This window comes from Motacilla alba, chromosome 7, assembly GCF_015832195.1.
Source record: "Motacilla alba alba isolate MOTALB_02 chromosome 7, Motacilla_alba_V1.0_pri, whole genome shotgun sequence".
NCBI lineage: Eukaryota > Metazoa > Chordata > Aves > Passeriformes > Motacillidae > Motacilla > Motacilla alba.
In genome coordinates this window covers 25,007,015-25,028,460 of record NC_052022.1, presented here as the reverse complement: position 1 = coordinate 25,028,460, position 21,446 = coordinate 25,007,015, and positions in this window count along the sequence as shown.

The following is a 21,446-nucleotide window of genomic DNA, read 5'->3' as shown; positions in this document are numbered from 1 at the left end:
ACTATGGTTAAAAGCAGGGTTGTGTCTGCATTTATCTGTTTCCTGGGCTTAAGTTTCAGTGCAGGTCTCTGGCATCCAAGCACAATTATTAATCTTAATGATAGTGATTACTGGTCATTTTGCTGAGTTTATTTTTTCCTCTTGGAAGATATGTATTCTATAGTCATATAGATTAAAAATTTCTATGCATATATATTTATATCTTTAATATAAATTGTAGGTATAAATGTATGCATACATTGATTCTAAAGCATGAGCCGCTTCACAATGCAGAAGATATGTAAAGATTCTTCTACACTTGAAGATTCTACTCTGAGGCAGAGGTAACATCCCACTGGGGTTTTTTTTTGACAGAAATATGTAGTCAGGAAGAATTCTCAATGGTAATGCCTTCTTTTCCTGCCTATTAGTTGTGTTATGGTAATGCTTAGCAGACTGACTTGACATGGAAACCATGTTAGAATTAGTGCTGGAGAGACACCTAGCAAGATTATCCTCACCCTGCAATGCAAACAGGACTTGGCAGAGGACAGAGGCAGGAAGAGATCCATTAGTATTGCCAAGCAAGTGAACAAGAGTCAGCAACAACCTTTCCTGGGACAGTGCATGCTCTTGTGGAGCTATAGACTACCACTGTGAGACACAGCTCTCTAACTTGGTAGGACACTCAGGAGCCATTTTTATTTCTTCCATTATTAGTTCTGAGTTGGTACTGATTTATCATCAGCAACTGCAAGACCCTGCGTAAAGGCTGGAAGCTACACAACCTCAGCTGTGAACAGGATGAAAAGCTGCTCAGCACATATCAAGGAGATGTCTTGCACAGAACCACAGGAAACTGGGAAAGAGTTCTCGAGTCTTCATAACCAGAACAGGGTCTGCTCTGTCTAACTTACCCTGCCTGCCTTGCCTGTTATGAGAAATGGTGGAGGCTCCCAGGCCTCTGCATTCAATCCATCTCACTACTCCCCCATTCCTAAAGTTAGAAAATTATACTCCCCTATTTAATTTCCCTTTGTTTCAAGATGAACCATTACTGCTTGTCATACCTACCTACTCTTTCCCCCCCCTCCTTTTATAACTATTTTATTTGTTATCATGAGTACTTTCAGTTTATTTTTCTGTTTAACTAACATTAGCAATTCCTTGTTTTTCACTTATGCCCATGTATTTTGTCTCTCTGCTTATTCTCATCACTCAACTCTGGAAGACTTCCAATTGAGCCACATTTTTTTTTGACTTCTTGCTAACGCTCCCTGGCTGGGAGCTGAGACTGAGGGAGGGAATGGAAATCCTGTGTTACAGAAATCCCTGGTATCAAGTTTTGCAAAGCAGAGTAGGGGAGAAGGGAAGAAAAGCAGAAGTTGGAGAATGTGACCAGAGACCTCCTGTAAGTTTCAGGGCAATTTGCTGGCATAAGGTCCAAGGATTTTGCACTGAGAAATGCAAAACAATGCACTTTGCAAAGAACTACTCAAACTACACAAAAGTATGCATGCATGCACATGCAGGGATTATGTTTTACTCTGCTACAACCTCTGTGGGGAAAAATAAAGGTATCAATGAAGATATCATCTCTATGTGCAGAGCTGGAGAAAAATAAAAACCCTGTAAAAATGTCAGATTGTATGAAAGAGGGAAAAATAATGCTGAACATATTAAAATAGGATTGTATTGATTGATTTTATAGGTCCAACTAAACTACTGCATCCTGTTCTGGTGGCTTAATTTCTAAATGGCCATTGCAGAGACCAAGGCAGACAAGACCCCAACAAAATTATTAAAGACACAGCATGAAGGAATGGAAGAGTCTGTGCCAGATGAAGTCAAAAAGGACAAGGATTACGTAATTTGAAAAGTGCAAAGTAATAGAGAAGATAACAGATAAGAGAGAATTAATTTCATTCTGTCCCATGGCCTAAATGCAAGTCATCTCTTGATGAAATAAAAAGGTACAAATTAATTATCAAAGGAAATTTTGTTCCCAGTGCAGCATAATGGCCAGATACCTTGGCCTGACTTCTGAGTGCCTCGCACAATTCAATGCAAGACAGAAATATGGCAGTATTTCTGATAAGAGTACCAATGCTCTGTGTCCTGGGCCAGGTCTGCTGCTGCAGGCAGCCAGGTAACTGAGTCCTTGCTGACCACTCTGCTCCAGAAGGGCTTCATTTTCCATTAGCTCCTGCTGCAGATAATCCTGCTCTGTAGTGTCACTCTTTGTTGGATGCACAGTGTACTTCCCTAGTCATAGGTTTCTAGTACTCTCAAGTGTGTCTGAGCTAGTAATCATCAACTTCAGCTGAATAAATAAATCTTTCAAGGGAAGTGTTTTCTCATGTTGTTCTTAGGTAGAGAGGTAAACAGCATTTTTCACCTTTTGTTTTTGTCTGAACAATGTAAGCACAAATATTTCCTGAGGATCACAATGTCTGATCTATTCTGGGAATACATAATATTTCAAAAATAAAACAGAGGTAGAAGGGAGAAAAAATTCTAAACAGTTGCAGCTCTTACTTATTTCATGACTTAGCAAAACTGCCTCTTGTGGCTCCATGTGACCAATGTCTCCAGGAGTTTATCTTGATTCAGCTCATACAGCTATTATCCAGAATATGCCTGCTGGTTTGAGAAAAGCTGAGGTCAAGGAAGTTAAACTTGATATTACACCAGTTCAAAGAAGAGGATAATGAAATCAAGAGGAATTTGGTGGACTTCCTTGAAGATTCTCAATTTTCATTTACACTACTGTAATAATTCTGTGGTTGTTTGAAGCTCCTTTTCAATCAAAAAACTGTTCCTGCCAACTTGGGAACATTTCTAAAGCTACCCAATTGGACTTTGGTTTTAATTAGGCTCAAAAAAGGATTCTCCTAATTAAAGCTCCCAATTGAAGAGATCTAGGAGCGTTCCACAACTGTTGAAAGAAAGGAGGATTAGGAAGGAATTAACTCCCAAAGTTCTGGTTTTCTGGCCGTCTGTGGTACCCTGCTAGCATTCAGCACTAATTGCTTCATGAACTAAACAGGTAGCACGGCACTCTCTGGCACTGGTCCTTCCTTCTGTATTCTGAAGATCTCTCTGGAGAAAAAACCAGAATCTTTATTATCAGACCATGCTTGATTCTATCACCATGACCTTGTATGTGCATAGAAGTGTCCAGCAGTGCGAATTTGAATTGCATTTAGCAAATCTGCACCAGTGCTTGCAAGCAGAGGGCTGCTGCCACACAAAAGCATGTGCTGTCCCTCAGGCACCAGAAGAGGAGTTGCAAAGTAGGTTGTAATTGCTAAATTCCAGTCACATAGGGAATACCCCTACCTGGAGCTCCATCTCCACAGACAGGAGAGGGCAGCTGGGGAAGTGTCTGCGGGGAGCTTGTGTGCCAATTATGAGTGGCCAAGCGAGGGGGATGCCAGACAACAGTAGATGTGACAAGGCACTCTAGGAAGGAAAAAAGAATCCAAGTGCAATTGTGGAACTGGGAAAAGTGGATTTCTTTACTGAAAGTGGTGCAGGCTGTTCGTACACTTGAAGATCTTAGTGGAATGGGGAAGAAAAATATTTATGTGGTGAAAATGTCAGGTATTTGGGGGAACATTTTACACTCGGATGATAATACCGTCTAAGAAATTAGTGACCTGAAAGAACCTTATTTAATTGCTTATAGAGAAAAAGGTTGAACTCAGTATTGCCAAAAACACAGGCTGAGGCCTTAAAGCCCCACTTTGTAGAGGCAAAGCATTTTTGAATAAAAGAGTAGATTTTAAATGGTCATCCTTGAGGAACTCGTGACTATTTAGATAGAGGAAAGCATTTGAAGGAAAAACAGTCAAAGTCTAATACCGGAGAATTAATGGATTTGTGGGTTTAATAGACACCAGGATCATTCAAGTACATATAATAGAGAATAAGGTTATAAAGGGAACATGGCAATTATAATAACTAAAGTTAAATAACAGAAAAATGCTAGCATCAAAGTTATATTTTACATCTGTTCATGGCTGGTCCAAAGGGTGCATCTGGTTGGTCACAAAAATGTATTTATATATTGGTAGATAAAATGTGTTTTATAATGGTATCATACACTTCGAACTCAAAAGTTTGGGGTAGGGATTGGACTTTGAAATCACTTTAATTGAGGTTACTAAGCTTTCAAAAGAGGCCGGCACTGTTTTTAGTGTGGTTCAATCAGCAAATCTCTGTGCACTTTGTAACATCCCCCTAAGTACAATTCAGTGAGGTGATTTTGCCTGGCTCACAAATCAAATTGCAGTGGCAGAACTGGGAGCAGGGTAGAAGAATTAAAACTCTCAGCACTCCTTATTTCTGCCACTAGATCAAACTCAAGCTTCCACATTTCAGCACAGTACAGCCTTCATTAGGAAAAACACTTTAAACAAACAGATGAAGTGCACATAATATTTTTACTCTTCAAAATCTGGAATACTATATGCCATTAACACTGAGTCATTGAAATGGCTCCAAAATGAAATATTATAGTGTGTTGTGCCAATGCCTTGAAAGTCTTTGTGTTAAGATTTCAACAAGAGAAACAAAAACAAAATTCCAAACCTGAAATTTTCAGTCTAGGCATCACATTTCAGTCCTAATGTATGGGAAATATCAAAGTATGATGAGCCATCATGTCCACACAGAGAGGCAGATAAAAGTCTGAAGCTGACAAAGATCAGACTGCAAATAGGACACACATTTAGCTGAAGATAATTAACCACTGGAACAGATGGTAAAGGGATGTGGTAAATTAATCGCCTCGAGTCTTTAAATCAAGATTGGATGTCCTTCCTTCTGAAAGAAATGGCACAGTTCAGCTATAAATTACTGGGCTTGATGGTGGTATTGCTGGGTGAAATGCTCTGGACTGTGTCATGTGCAGGAGGTCAGAGTGGATGAGCATAATAGTTCATCCCTCCAGACCTTGCTATCCATGAATCCATTTTGTTAGCTTGAAAAGTTTTACATGTTAACAAAGCAGTTACAGACTTTTGGGCTCACAGTGTGTAGTTTTAGAAGTTTTTAAATACTCTTTCATTATATATTCTAAGGGGCCTGAATTCCTCTTATTAATATTGTTTAAAAGCATGGAAGTTTAAAATATAACATGCTTTCTTTTAAACACATTGATCCCCATATCCCACTAAAACACAAAGTGGTCTTCAGGCAGCCTTGATTGTGTACTCCCCCATATGTTAATTGCCTCAGCTCTTGGGCAGGTAAGTGGTAGAAGAAATTCTTCTCCATCTCTCAAGTGATGTGAAGGAAGTGAAATATCCTAGAATAAACAGGAACTTACCACTGGTATATCTCCACTTTGGATTGCTTGAAGAGTTTTGTGGGAGAGGATTACTCCATCGCTCATGGCTGTGAATAAACTGTGGTCAGCTCTTCCCTCTACTGCTCTTTTTCACTGAAGGACCACACTACTCTGGGATAGCTCTTATTTGTCTCTTCACAGTGTTAGGGGAATGAATATGCTTTTAGCATCTTTTAGGTGAGATGTGGGCTGGGATTCAGAGGCCTGAACACAGGCATCTAGTACCTTCTCAGACACCCTTGAACATTCTGTCTGAACTTCAGCTGTTGCTGCGAAGGATGTGTCTACATCCAGAGTCTTCTGAAACAATAGCTGGAAACTAGGTAGACTAGCCAAGGCCTGATCACTCTGGAAATAATTTTGGTCATTAAAAATCTGGTGAGCTCTTGGTGAACTCTAAGAAACTGATCTAATCAGGCTGCTATTTGGAATATTACTTTCTGCCACCCAAATTTCATCCCCACAGTTTTATTTGCATACAATTCCTACTGTCCTTTACTTCATGTCCTCACCTACTGTGCTGTAGTGCTGAACACCACTATGTGGTTGTTGAATTTCAGAATGCATTTATCTGTGTTGATGCTTATTGACAGATACATTGTTTTGTAAAATGCTTTGGGATCAAAAGTATAGCTTAGTATATTTTCAACGTTTAAGATCCCACAGGAGTCTGTGAGAGCTATACAGAGAAAAGAATGGGTTTTCCTCTATTATTACAGGACAAGGTTCATGATATTTGGGGTTTCTGGTTTTTAACATTCAACTTCTCGCGTTTCAGACACATTTGAAGGGTCAGTCAAAGACAGACTTTGTGAGTCCTAAGGTAAACAATCCATAGTACAAACACCCCAAAACTATAATTTTCTTCTTAGAAACATTGGTCTTAGTGAATTTTCATTGTCATTCCATGCACACGTTAATACCTTTTGTGATTATGAGAAACAGCCTTGCATGTCTACAAGGCAGTTTTTAGTCAAGCACCAGGGAAATAACATTTTTAATATCTAGTCCCCTAATGCTGCTTAAATTAAATCAGTTTCTCTCCTCTCCTTTCTCTTTTCTTAATTCTGATTGACCCTCCATACTAATTTGAATTACATTATTTTTCTGTCTTCGTCTATTCTCAAAGTTTATAGTCCCTTGGTTAGAAAACCATAAACATCCAGCTCCTCTCATATACAACCAAGATTAAAGCTGTGTATATAAATCTGGCAGCAGAGTCATATTTTTGCCCACTCTTGAATTGCAGCTGTACTTCTTCAGTAACGACTGAACAATAATTCATCATATTCACTTTTTCAATCCTCCATAAATATGTGAACCAAAATTGCAACAAATATTTTTGCTGACAGGTGGCTATTGCAATTAAACAACTCAGAAACTCGAGTTATATCTGTGAAAAAATGGGCTTATTGATTCTTTTCATGTTATTACAAGTAATTCTGTGTTACTTGCATCACAATTAGAAGTTGTACAGTAGATCACTTGGAAAGAAATGTGACTGAATCAACTTCCCTCCACACTATGCTGTACAGTATAGGTGATCTCTTGCTTAGGTATGTAGGAATCTAATCTGCCCTGTACCACTTCAAGATCATCTGTTTTTTGAATCCCACACATTCTTCTGTTCACGTAAATGTGTTCAGCTTTATGGTGGATCCCATGGGTCTGCCTAGGCAAATCTGTGGGCATGTGAATATACATATTGCGGGTGATATGTGGATGTGCTGTAAAGGTTGCCTGCGCACCATTTCTAAAACACAGCATTGCTAACTAAGGATGATAAACTTATCTCACCTGCTCATATTTTCAAGGCCATTGCTGGCTGCAACCCTTATTGCTACTTCAGGTCCTGTGGGAACGTGTGAAATCAAAGCTATGGATCCTTGCACAAGTTTTGCTGCGGGTTCTGTTTCATTGATGGTGACCTACAGGTTACAGCATGGCTCCTTGCAGCAGCCCTGGGAGAGAGGCACAAAGTCTAACACTGGTCAAACACTGCAGGCTTCAGGAGCAAAGCTCTCCCAGCTTTGCTTGGAATTGTTGAAGCACAGCACCAGTACACGTTGTGGGCCATCAATAAACAGGTCTGTGACAGCTATCCAGACATCTCATACAAGTGTAAGAGAGGGCCACATTTCTAGATGGCCCTCCTTTGAGAGTCTGCAGCAGCAGCTCTCCGCACAGCAGTCTGTTTTCTCCTACTTCATTTCCTAGAGCTGCTTTGGCTCACTCTCCCCCCATTCCCTCCTCCTAAGCTGCTCTTCCCCTCACAAGAATACCTCAGTAAGCTCTAGTCTCTAACCCACTTCAGACCTTAACAAGATGCTCTTTGCCTATAAAAACAAGACACTGTCACTTGTGCCACTTTAAAGTGCTTTGTGTAGCACTCTTGTTCATGCTGCACATTAACTGCCTTTTACATTCCCTGCTGCACCTGCATCTCTCTCTCTGCCCCCAGTGCCCAGCCAGATGGGGAGCTGTATCCATCTCGCTCATACACACAGAAATCTGCAAGCAGAGTCTGGTCTTACTGTCAGATAGTTCCACCACAAAGGTCTTCACTTTAAGTCAGATTAAATGCCCAAGGGGTTTGGCAGACTCATAGCCTGTTTTCACCCATTCGGTCCAGTTTTTAAAATTCTGTACACCAAACACAAATAAAGAGTGATTGAAGCTAATCTCTGTTTTATCTAATTTTGGGGTAGAGACTCTTAGTCTGCTGAATAAGCTTGGATGACCTATGTCCTAGAGAGAGTGCTTTCTGAACCTGAGCTTTCCCACAAATAAAAACAAATTACAGCTCCCTGGTTGCTAAAAAAAAGAAAAAAAAAAGAATGTACTGTATTTTCAAGCCTAGATCTATAGGGAGAGGCATTGAGGTATTGTTTTGTACTGAGTCACACAAGATAGGCAAGGATTTGATGCAAAAGTTTTTTTTTTCTGAATGTGCAGGCAGCCTGATCTGTATTTGAGCTGAAATTTCATCTGCACTGAGTATATTCATGATACTATATTAGCCTTAGCAGGAACTTCTTAATTTTCGTGACTGGAAGTTGTTACAAACACAGAAAAATGCAGATTAGAGGGAAATGCCCTCTTACAGGGTAGGGGGAAGAATAGAGTAGGGGGAAGGTGGAGAAAAGAAAAAAAAAGAAAGAAAAGAAAATAGAGGATGGAGCAGTAATTGGGCCCAAGCACAGCAGTCTGGCAAGAGGAAGATATTTTCCTTCTTATTAAAGTCAATAGTGAGGTAAGGAACTAATAAATAATGGAATCTCTACAAAAAGGCCAACTTTTCATTTTGTTGCAAACCTGCTGTCAACATGAGAGGTCTGTAGAAAGTAAAGAGCCCTTGATTCATTCACATAGAGACCATGATTAGAATTAGGTTTCCTTATAGAAATTTGTTTCATGTACTCCTCCATCAATGAACTGCTTCTCAGAATCAGCTCCTGACTATTCTTTCCACGATTTGCAGTAGCTGGATGTTTCTCAGATGACAGCTAGACCTGGCAAGTAGCATGGTCTCTTTAGGGAAGTAATCCAGGTCAGCCCCTCAGGCAGTGCTTCAGGCTCAGGCAGTGCTTCAGACTCCAGATCCATATATAACACAATGTTCAGTGAGTGCAATTTGGTTCAGACAGAGGAACTGGCTCTTGTGTGTTAAAGGATGACACCAGACAATTGAAAGACAATTCCTGAAACCTACCCTCAGGCACCACCAAGAAAGATCAAGTCTCATCTTCTGCTCAAGAAAAAAGAGATGGATGAAGCTGGAGGCCAAACAACCGCCCAACTCCTTTAATCTTAAAAATGTCTTTGCAGTTGGGTAGTGCCTGATGCAGGTTCAGGACCTGAAGGCTACTTTGTTTTATGCTTTGGCTAAAAGAAAATGAAGGATGAGTTCCCAAGGATGCTTAGGCCCACACATAACTCTCATTGAAGGCCAGAAGTCCTCCAGGTCAAGACACACAGAATGTGGTTTTTAGGGAGATACTCTCTAGTATTATAAAAAATGCACTTGCCCAAATTTAAAAAAGGAAAAGAAGCAGCATTAGTTCTCTTACAATTTTTCTCTTATAATTTTCACCCTGGATGTGTGGAAAAATATTTTAAAGTTGTGAATGAGAAAACCAGTCCTCTCCTTCACCACAGTTGCTAATGACCAGGTCTGAGTTACAACCATATGGTCCAGCAAGTACTGAGCTTTGCTGTCAATCAAATTTTATTCCTAGTTTTGCTATGATTCATTGCCATGAGATTATCATACTTCATTTTCATGTTTCTGTTTTTCTTCCTATGCTAGAACTCAGGAATCTCTTATTGGAGGCCTGGACCAAACTTAGAACAGGAAGTGGGAAGCTATGGTGAAGTTCTTTACTTGCTATTGTCAAGTGAGCAAGTGCTGTTAAACAGCATTGCAGCTGTTTGTCCTGGAATTGGGAATAGGAGTGATGGGAACAGTATGCTTGCATTTTGTTGCCAACTGGCCAGGGAAAAATAATATGTATGAAATATATGAATTGAAGGGGTTATATGTGAAACATGGCCTGGTAACTAGAGACTTGGAATAGCTACACTAATGCAGGTTTTTATGTGACTTGTGGTGAGTTGGTTAACAAGCTTTAAATTTAAAACATTTTTATTTACACACCTTATGGTGTTGTTAAGAGTGTAACTCATTAAAAGCTTAAGGGCACCCAGAAGCTGGTAGCAGAAGTGTCAGCTCAATGCCTACAGCACACACATTCAAGCGAGCTGTGATAATCCTGCTCTGTGCTCATTCTTTTGTGAGTACAGAGTAAAGCTCTGAGAGGATGTGAGGACCAGCCTCACAACTGTGGTATTTATGGGCATTCAGAACTCACCCAAGAGACTTTACATCATTCTGTTTACAGGCTGGTGTCTTTATATGTTGTGCATGCACAAGAAGGGAGAGAGCAAGGACAGCTAGCTGCTATATGAAGTCTGGATCTAGATTATGCCTTCATTTCAAGTTGCTGCATTAAAGTGGTTTCTTTGCAAGACAGCAATTGAAATAAGCATTTTTGTCTTTGACTTCAGATTGCTTAGGAGAGCACTTGAGCATTGTGTGTGGAGTAAACAATACATATTAAAGCCTTTTGCATTATTTGCCTACTCCTGGGTTGAGAACCTTGTATTGGTATGAAAATCTGGGAAAAATAAATCCTAATGTGTCTTTGTGGCTTTTCCCCTTGACTTCTGGGTAATCGGGGCCCTTGTATAAAAATTTTCTTCCTTTGTAATACCCCAAGATGCAGCTCCCTTTGGGAGCTCCCTAATCTGTATATCAGTGGCAATCCTATAATCCCATATAATTGTATTAGTCTCAATAGCAGATTAGTTCCAAGTGCCCCTACAGACAAGGAGATGTCAGCTCTGCTATTGTTTCCCACTTAATGTGATTCCAGACAGCAAAGAAGAAAAGCAGCTGAGAGCCCTCTGTCTCACATTACAGCCCACAGTTTCTAAACCAATTAAGAAAAAGGGATTTACAGTCAACTGGATTAAGGGCTCTGTTTATATTATCCCATATTTCTTTTTATAAAACCTTCCATTTTCTATCTAGCCTTGGAATCAACTACCCTTTTCTCAGCCTTTTGAAACACCCATCCGTGTCCTTACCTAGTAATTTACCAATCCATCCCACATGTGGGATTTCAGCCATCTGTCTGGTTAACTTCACTAGCCTGCTTTAGTGCACATTTGTTTAGAGAACACATGGTGTATGAAGCATACCAAGTAATGCTGAGATTAAAACCAATGCCTCATTTCAGATCAGTTTCAAGATGACCTCACTTATGTAAGTACATTTGCGAGACAGTGTTTGAGCAAGTCTCTCCTTTCTGCTAAGTAAAACATTCTACCACCATCCTTATCAGAGCCAAACAAAGCTGCCATGTAAACAGGATTATGGTCAATCATTATTCAGCAGGAAAATGGTACCTATAAAATCCTGCAACACTTATAGAGGAAAAGGTAAAATGAAACTCCAGCAGGATAATGTTAATAAGATGAAAGATTAGTGTGGTCCTTGGTCTGGTGAACTGAGCAGCAGATCAAGGATAGAAACTGACACTTCACTCTCACAGAGGTGTCTCTTCTGCGGTGACAAGAGGTAAAGGTTGCTGGAGGATGTGGGCTAAAACACCACTTCACCTGAGAACAGACAGCAGCAATCAAGACCCTGGGATTTGGTTGCCACTATGGTTTCTGCTGCTAGAAATACATAGAAAAAGTCCTACATAACCTAACAACAGTAATTGTTTTCTTTTACTTGATCAAAATAAATCATTAAAATAAATAAAATAAATTTAGCACAATTCATATTGCCCAAATATGTTATCCTGGAGGGATGATACCTTGCATTCCCTTGAATTTCTAATTCAGCATGAATTTACATTAATGGGAGTTAACATGTTCAGGTGACTGTGATCTTATGTGCTTTCCTAGATGGAAGTTGCCCTGTGAATATGGTTTCTTAATGTTTTTTTCTTATGATAAAATTAGTTTGGGGCTGTCTTTCTTCTGAGTGGAGATTCCTTTACTATTGAATACCATTTCTCAAAAATATTTTTTCCCAATCAGCTTAATATTTAAACAGGTTTAAATTTTAAATCTTACTGTACAAATCTACTTAGATTTTCAAATTACAGTAATACTTCACCAGGTTTCATTTTTAAGGCAATGTAATATGTATAATTCATGCCATGAATCTTAGATCAGGTTGATATTATGCTACAGTGCAATTTGCTGCCTTGCAGTGAAGCTTTACAGCTGAGTTCTTCCACTTCAGGCTGTAGCTTTATTACAAAGGGCTTTAAAAGAAATAAAGATGAGAAATGAAGTGTTCCAGTAGCTGGAGAGCCCCATAACCAATGGCTCTTTTACCCCTCGTGAGTGTTTGTGGAGCGCTCATGGCAAAGTGCTCCTCCATCTCACAGTTTCCTTGGGGCAAAAAGAATCTTTCATAGAATGAGTTCCCTTCATTACACCTTTGAACCAGCTATGTTCAGAGAAAAGCTCAGGTAAAAGGATAAACAACTGAGACTGTGAAAGGACTGATGATGTCCAAAAGAATAAAGCAAATACTCAGAAGTTTTTAGAAGCTATGATTACTTTTCAGAACTTCAACAGCTGGGTCCCAAATGCAATGCATTTAAAGATGGTGCTCTTTTTTTTTTTTTTTCCACTTTAGTATTTCTTGTTCCTAAAGCCACCAACCAAAGCCAGTAAGAAAAAGACAGAAGTGCCTGACTTCCAAAAAAGCCAATAAACTCAGTGCATGCGGACACCCCAGCTATTGTAACAATGTCTACTCCAGGTCTTCTCTACTGCTGAAACACAGACCTCAGTGAGTATCACTACAGGGTTTGCTAAAGTTTCCCAGTATTCCAGAAAAACAACTGCTTGCAAGCCCCTTTGATAGCCAGTCAGCAAGGAGAATTACTCAAGCTGGGCACCTAAAAATGGATATATCCCAAATAACAAATTAATTCTGACCCTGGACCAGCTGGGTGCTGCTTGTATGACAGCAGTTGATTCAGGAGCCAGATGGCAAATGAACCTTATACTGTTACATGATGATGGAAAATCATTCAGAATCCAGATGGAGCTGGATTGCCAGTTTGACAGTCTTAATGCAGGCTACTTAGCACCTATTTTCCAACAGTGGCACAGTTCTCTCCAATGCTCAGAAAAGCTTTTGAAGCACTAAGAGTGAACACTCTGGGCTGGCCTAAGGATGTAAGAAGGCATTAGCATTAAGGTGAGCAGGTGCCAACACTTCAGCATTACTCAGGTTGTCAGGCCGTGGTTCTGGCCTGCCCTAGCAGAGCTGGTATAATCAGCACTGTTGCAAGCTACATTTTTGCTCATAAACATTCACAAGATTTATTAGAGTAAGCACAAGTTGTACGCATAGCTTCTGAAGCTTTCAGGCAGTAGCAATCTGGAAAAATTGATGTTTACACAGAAATCCTGCACCATTCATAATTTGAAGATGCTGCTGCCATGGTGTATTTCTGTCAGCTTGTTCAGAATCAAATATCTCAGTGATAACCAAGGGATAGGAACATCCAGCTCATCATGGCGAGGTGGAATCAACTGAATACAGAAATACTTGGTTGACAAAGAAAGGAGGGGCACTGGAGGCATTATTAAAGTGATCTTCTGTATTCACCTTCAAAGATATTTCCTGTCTCTATATACTCTTCTTTTTTAAAGGAAGACCAGTTGAAAATCTCCAGAATTTTGTAGCTGTTTGGAAGATTCTGGTCTTACCTTGTTTTCCTTGGTTTTGCATGGGGAAAAAAAAGTGGTATGGTGACATTAAAACAGGCATGACCAACATCTTAAAACCAGTGAAGGGACATTTAATACAAGTTTACAAGGGACATATGCATGATTGTTAAAATCTGCTTTGCCGTTTTGTACAATGAAAGCCTGAAAGACTGTGTAGATTTTTAAGAATTAGCTAATTTCAACCTGCTTTTTACATTAGGAATATCAGGATGGCACCTCTTGTCTACTGTAGTTTTGTAGAAAGTCTTGCAAAATGTTTAACATTGCATCTGTCCTGACTCTTTAGCACTAAAACTCAATGTTTTTACAGGGAAAAACAAAATGCAATGAGTTTTAAACAAGCTGAGGAGAAACCTCATCCCTTCTGACTGTTCCATTTCTGGTCTTGTGGGTTTTATACTGTGTCGATTTTGGTAACCAGTAATTGTGTCATTTTCCTGGAATGAAAGTAGCTGACATTTTCACATATGAAAAAGCTGTGCTTTTGAGGTAGGGATAACCCTTAAAGAAAGCAAACATTTTTCAGACAATTCTACTACATCGTAAGAAACAACAGGAAGCCACATCATTGTGCATTTTTTTTCTGATGCCATTAGTCTAATAACACAACAGAAAGAGTTCCTTGATAAATCAATTGTTTATTTGTCTGAGCTGCCCTCTGCACAGTATTTCTGAGACTCACCTCTGATCCATCTTCTCTTAACCAAAAAAAGGAGGATTGACATGGCTTACATTGCAAACATCATAACACAACAATTTAAATATCTTTACATATAATAAATGTGTAGGAGGCTTTCCTCTACTGCCCTTTTTGCCTCACAGCATCCCTGGTTGCAGTTCCTTTCTGAAGAAGTCTACAATTATTAAATCCTGTTGGTAAAGCAGTGGGTTAAATGTATCCAAAAGGTTTTTGGGCAAGGTAGAGGTTTTTTGCTGAGAAATAGTCTACTATAGTGGTAATATCTGCATAATGAATTAAGGAAGAACCTGGAATGCAAACCAAACACTTATTTTCTAGTACCCAACACTATTTTTCTGGTGTGAAAAAGTCAGCCAAAAGAAATACATTCTCAGTTCATCTTCTGTGTTGAGTAATGTTGCCAATACACTGATACCTACTTCATAATGTTCTCTCTTGCATTTACTGTGAGTGTTCTCCTGACTGCAAAGTTTTTCCTGGCTGCATTTAAACTTTTTGAACATACATAAATTTTATATTTTAGATCTAATAGTTACTATAAAATCGGTAGGTAATAAAAAACAGGCAACCATAAAAGCAGGGTTTTTTACCTTGATTGTGATGAAGATACAGCCTGCCTTTACGATTAATCTTTTACAGGTTGTAAAGCACACAGATTATGGGGCATATGAACCCACAGCAAATACCACAGAGCAGCAATCTAATACATATCACCAGAAACAATTTAGCAGTAAATTATTTCCTGTTAACTAATAAATGCCACAAATATCCACCTCATATGTAAGTCTTGCTGGATATTTCAGGGCACACTGTCAGGTTATTTGGGGACATGGATTGGATTTGGGAAATAAAGGAATGTGAAAGACAAACAGGGTCAGGCAATTCAAATCTGAAGATGCACAGGAGATTTTAATGTGTGGGTTTAGTTATATTTTCCATTTAAATTATCCTAAAAATACTGCATTTCAGTTTGCAACACGCTGTGCTAGCACAAAACAATGAGAAAAGGCCATGGACTCTGAAGAGGTGAAACACTGTTGCCTGAATTTAAAAAGGCCAGTAGTGCAGAAGAAGAGCATCGGCAATGAGCAGCTTGCTGGATACTTACCATGCCGTATCTTTTAGCCAGCTGTTTTAAGATGCTTGGAATAGAATAGGTTTTAAAAAATAGATGGATACAAATTATGTTCCAACTACATAAAGGTAAGAAAAAATACTCAAAAACTAAGTAACACGAATAGAAATGCTTGCAGTTTGCTCCCTTACCATGATTTTCATTCCTTTAATGCTCTTCTTGTTCCAATAATTCAAATTACAAATATGGTCAGGAGAGTTTTCTAGCAATTAGGGGTGTATATTGATTGATTTAGCTAGACAGGTTTGTCCAGTAAGCACAGACAGTTTTAATTCCAATGCTTTTACACAAATCTATAGGTATTTAGAAATACATTTGTTTTAAGGTTTTCTAACAAATTCAGTCAGTGGAGATACCTGGGCATGAGTGTGAACTGGCAAAATCTGTAAATTTTCCAGTTTGCTATTGCCCTGTCTGTATCTGAGAGCTTAATGAGGTAACAAGGGATGCAGGGCCTGATTCTCCAAAGACTCATTCACTGTCAGAAGCAATGGCATGTTCTTTGTGATTCAGCACCTGTTAAACTAAATTTTTCTCAGGTCTGTGCATTCAAAGGACTGTTTCAAAATTTTTTTTCCACTATTGCATTTAAGACAACCCACCAAGTCTGCTATTTCTCTAGTACTTGGGAGCGAGTACAAGGCCAGTGTCTGATGAGGAAGCAAGACAAGAGCAGACTTACCTGACTTGCAGGCTTTTGGGCATCCTTCAGCTTTATCCTTTGCCATTCCTCTGGCAATTCCTCAGAAAGGTGCATCCCAGCCATCAACTGTGCAAGGAAGCAGCAGCACCTGTTCCATTTCACCTCGTTGCTCACAGCATGAGGGTGCAGAGGACAAGTTCCAGGCCTCTCATGCTGCTGCAGGACTTCAGCATGGCATCGTCACTTCGTGCCAAATACTTTAAAGTCGCTCACTCACACTCTGGCACAGCTCAGTCACCACAGCTTCTAGGATTTCACCTGCTGTGTGTCATTGCTGTCACGTAGAGAGCAGGGATGGGAGTAGACTCAAACCAGTCAGTGCATTTACTCCCTTTCAATACCTCGGCAGGGTCACTGTAGCCCAGACTGAGATCACAAGATCAGCCCTCACAGACACACCTTGCACACAGAAAGTTCTGGGTGCCCTCATCTCTGCCCATCTGTACATCTTACTGCCTCATCTGCTCCCTGGGCCTTTCCAAACCAGGGCTCTGCTCCCCTCATATGGGGATTGGCCACTGTTTCTCGCCCTCACGTAGTGCCCTGCTGCCATGCTGCAGCCTCTGTGGGCAGCAGACTTGACAACACACTGGAGTCCCTGCCGCCATCCTGCAGCCTCTGTGGGCAGCAGAAACTTGAGAAAACACTGTGAGTCCCCACCTTTGGCTGTGCCAGCTGCACTGCCCTGCCGCCTGATCCCAGCAGCCTTTGTCCCATGCTGCCATGCCTGCCGCCACAGGCACACAGTTCACCTGGCAGCAGGCAGCCATGTACCTCAGGGTCAGCGGCAGGGCCAGCACCCCACTGATCCCCAGAGGGGCTGTTGGGAAGTGCCTGGCACACAGAGACAGGGAGTCTGTCTGAGGAAATGAGTGCCTGCATTTTGCTGAGGAGGTGGCAGCCAGTGCCATCCTGAGGAGAGGGGTGCCAGGGCCTGCTAACAGCCGTCAGGGCCTGCTGAGGGGAGGTGCGCTGCCTCAGTAAGAAAATGGCCGACAGTGCCCTGCTGAGGAGATGGCCTCAGGTGCCTGCGAAGGTGACAGGTGCTGCCTTCCTGAAGAAATGGCTGCCAGTGCCTGCCAAGGAGATGTGTCCTGCCTTGCTGAGGAAAAGGGTATTGATGCCCCACTGAGGAGGCTGTCAATTACACAGCAGAAAGACAGCAGGTAACTGCTGGGTGGTGTGTGGCGGCCTCAGGGAGGTCCAAACAGCAATCTTTTTTGGGGGGGTCCCTCAGGAGTAAAGCTTATCCACATAAGCTCTCTGTGTTCACAGTATTGACAAAAAAAAAAAGGGGAGAAGCTTGTGTTTTTTGCTTTGCTGTGGATTTAAACAAGCAATATTAATACCATTTTAAATCCTTCATAAAGCAGTGAGCAACTGCATGGACACAGGTATTGGAGCCATTGCAGGCTACATAAACCAGAAGGCATAAGAAAGACCATGGTGACAAGCCATGCCAAACAGAAGCCCTTCTCAGGCAGAGCTGCATTCTTCAGATGGTGATTTACAGGAAGTAGTTGAACTATTTGGAATAATTAACCTATTTAATGAATTGAGCTTCGTACTCACTTTTCAAATTGTCATTGAATACACTCTGAGTTTTGTAAACATACTTGCAATTATTTCAGAAGTGGCTGATAAGGGTTGTCATCCAATACATTTCTCATTAATTGTTTGCTGCTCTAGTTTGAGAGCAGACTGTCATACTCTATCTGTGTGCTTGACGGCCCAAGTTTTATAGCATTCCCCCAGAGCTCTCAGGCCTTTTTCAGCTTGTTTCTTGAACAGTTCCTCCACAAGTAGTCATGTAAATATGGTATATCCATTTGCACATAGAGTTATAAGCCATTGTTGAGCATTTTGAATGTTTTTTTACAGCTACTAAGCAGCTACTGTGGATGTTTGCAGAATAATAGGAGAGAATTTGGATGGAAGTAAGACTACCACTAAAAATAAGCCATTTTGTTCAAACAAAAATGCTCCCCCTTTCTCTTCCAGTTTTCATTCAAGAAATGCAAACGTATTAGATACTTGGCCCTGCTCTATCGTAAAATAATTCTTACAGTGTTAAATAGATGCAACTCTACCATTCAACTGTGTGATCAAAATGTTTTTCATTTATGTAAACATAATGGCTAGATGAAGAGTCTGTGGAACTCCTTGTGTCAATACCACAAGGTTCTGGGAATGGCTTGTTGGGAGTGGGGAGAGTATGCTGAGGCCCCATTGCTTCTCCTCCATGGGTGAATAGCATCAATCGGTATGTGACAAGCTGTATGTAAGATTATGGGGGCTGCTTTTTTCATTATATTCTGAAAAACTTGGAGAATCTAGAATCCTTCAGCATCACTTTGTGTGTTTATATACAAAAATAAGAAACAGACGATTCCTTTGTGTTAACTGTAGCCCCCAGATTGCAGATATATTTTTCATGCTAACTTCCTTTCCCAAACACTTTTTCTTTCAAAAATTAAAAGCATATGAATTCAAAAGTATCTCAGAGAAGCAGCCAAAAATCAGGTCATAGGCACACTCAGATAGTGGAGTCTCTATTACCACTGTTGTTTGAGCTGAGGAGATAAAAATCTCTCTGAGTGGCTTTGCATTCTCTGCCTTCAAACAGTGCTGTTAAAATGTAGCACAATTCTTAGGATTCCTGAGCAAAGCAAGGTTTTGTCTCCTTCCTCTGCATTAACTAGTCTCTCCAAAGTCCTGGAGTCTTTGGGGTGTGGTACCTTATTTTACTGGTTGCTTTATACCAACGATAAAGTGTTTATGTTGATGGAGTTAAATATCACTTAAGAACTTCAAAGCTGCTCCTTTGAGAGGAGGGTCTTTGACTTTACATCTGGGTGGAGGACACACATGGAAAGGGTTACCATGAGAAACAGTTTTTCCCAGCTGCTGCCTTTCTTAAATTACTGTAGCAGCAGCAGCCACAGTTACTCACTTATGCCAAACATTGTTTTTTGGCATATTTCAGCCTGATCAGCTCCTTGCAGGAATTCCCACAAGGGTAGAAGGGATATCCAGCTTGTTGAAGCCTCTTTTAAATAATTTAAGAAGGCTCTGGCAGTTTCTGTAGCTTAAGTCAAGATTGGAAAATGGAGTCTTCCAAAGTCAACAGCCATATTAAGTATGGAAAGGAACTTGTGTAAATAGTTGTTCCCACATTTTGAGTAACTCTGCATTTTCTGAAATGAGATGCCTGCCTTTTGCATCAGATGTCTATGTGGCGTAAATAGTTGTTCCCACATTTTGAGTAACTCTGCATTTTCTGAAATGAGATGCCTGCCTTTTGCATCAGATGTCTATGTGGCTTAAATAATATGTAGTCATTGTTCTTTTGCCTTCTACTTTTGGCTGGTGTTATTATTATTTTGTCAAGAAATGATCTTAGATTTTTCTTAACTTCAGCATTGCTATTTATCACAAATTTACTGGTCAGGTAGGCTGAAGTGAAAAGACCAAGCCTAGCTCCTCATTCTTACTGCTTAGCAATGAAAATGTGTCTTAATTATGTTCAGTTCCTGCACAAAAGGCTTAGTCACTCAAAGTTAATAAGACATAATGGCAGCCCACCCCACAGAGTGCTCAACCTGCCATGCAGCTCCTGCTCTGAGGCAGCTGTGTGATGGACAGAGTTGAGAAAGGCAGCAGCAAGAGGGGCTCTGAAGATAATTGTTAGCAGATCTGAGTGCCTTAGATTTCACTTGCTCATTTGAAAACAACCAGGGCCCCTTTAACAGCATTCAGGAAAATTTCTCAGAAGAGCGGACTCCTGCTCCAAAAAATGATCAGCACCATACCTTCATTATGTCAGCTGTAATGACAGTTACAGCTCCTTTTGATGTGCTGCTGCACAGCCTGGCCTGGCCTGACGGATCCAGCCAGCAGCTGGATGCCAAGGTGGGCAACAGTCAGCTCTGTGATTCCTGTAGACTTGCTAGTCTAGTTTGGATCAAAACTCGAACAGAACAAGGCGTGATCCCTCCAATCTTTTAGACTCTTCCTGTGGAAGTGCTGTGGTTCTGTCTGCTCACTGAAAGCCCAGCGCAGCCCAGAAGAGGCCTGGTCGAGGAAGAGACACAGGAAGCCAGTTGCCCATGGCAACTGTAGTCCCATGATTTTGCTGGTTTACAGTCCCCTGCAAAGCTATGGCTCTGATTACTGATGGCTCCTGTTTTTCTGAGAGAAAAGTGTGTGTGTGTGTGTGTGTGTGTGTGTGTGTGTGTGTGTGTGTGTGTGTGTGGAGATCTCTTTACTGTGGGATGGAGAGAAATGGGAGAACAGAATTGGCTGTATATGGGCAGCAGTGTTTTTTGCCCAAGCTACCGTGCAGTCAGCAACAGTGGGAACAGCAAACCCAGATTCTCAGGTCTTTTCTGTCAGGCTTTACTATCCCACCTTAGCAGCCTAAGAGCACCCCAACTCCCTTTATCTATCCTTGGGTTGAGAGGGTTCAATTTTACATTTGTTACAGGGAAGCCTTGAATTTAATCTCAACTCAAGCATTTGATGAGCTGCATCTCCTTCTCGTCCAGGAAACTGATCTGGAATCTAGTTAAATTTAAATGTCTGACTGGTCTCTCACTTTCATTCTTAATCCTGAAAGGAAACAGGAGGAAATTGCTCTTGCAATGTACAAGGCAGGAATTGCTGCAGGAAGTTCTTTTGGCTGGAATTCAGAAGACCAGACCAGATAATCAGGGTAAGCCTGTTACAAATCTATGAAACATCATGATGGAGGTGCTGGAAATGGGCTAAAGTTAAATCCTTTATAAGCCTACTCCTCTTTTAATTTCAGTTTTTATTTTTTGCTAAGTAAACCCTTTCTTGATCATAGTTAATGCCTTCTTAAGAGATCAAAAGAATTATTTTAAAGGACACTGCTTACTCACAAAATTCATTATGGTAATGCTCCATCATACTTTGCCAAGCTGCTGTCTCTTTGATCTGCTGCTGTGGCCTTTTGTTTGTTTCTGCCGTTAATCTACATTTTGTTGGTGTCAGATTTTTTTAATCTTTTACATCTCTGTTTTATTCAATATTATAGTAACCCTATGGAATTCCACCATCTAGTTTTGAAGCTGATTTTGGTTGAAGATTTTAAAAATGCATCTATTATGAAAAAAGAAGGAGCCCTTGATTGGTTATTGATAAGAACACTTGCTATGTTTTAATTCAATAGTGTAACCTAGTAGACAGAGTTTCCTGTAATACAGGCTGCTGATCTCATAGC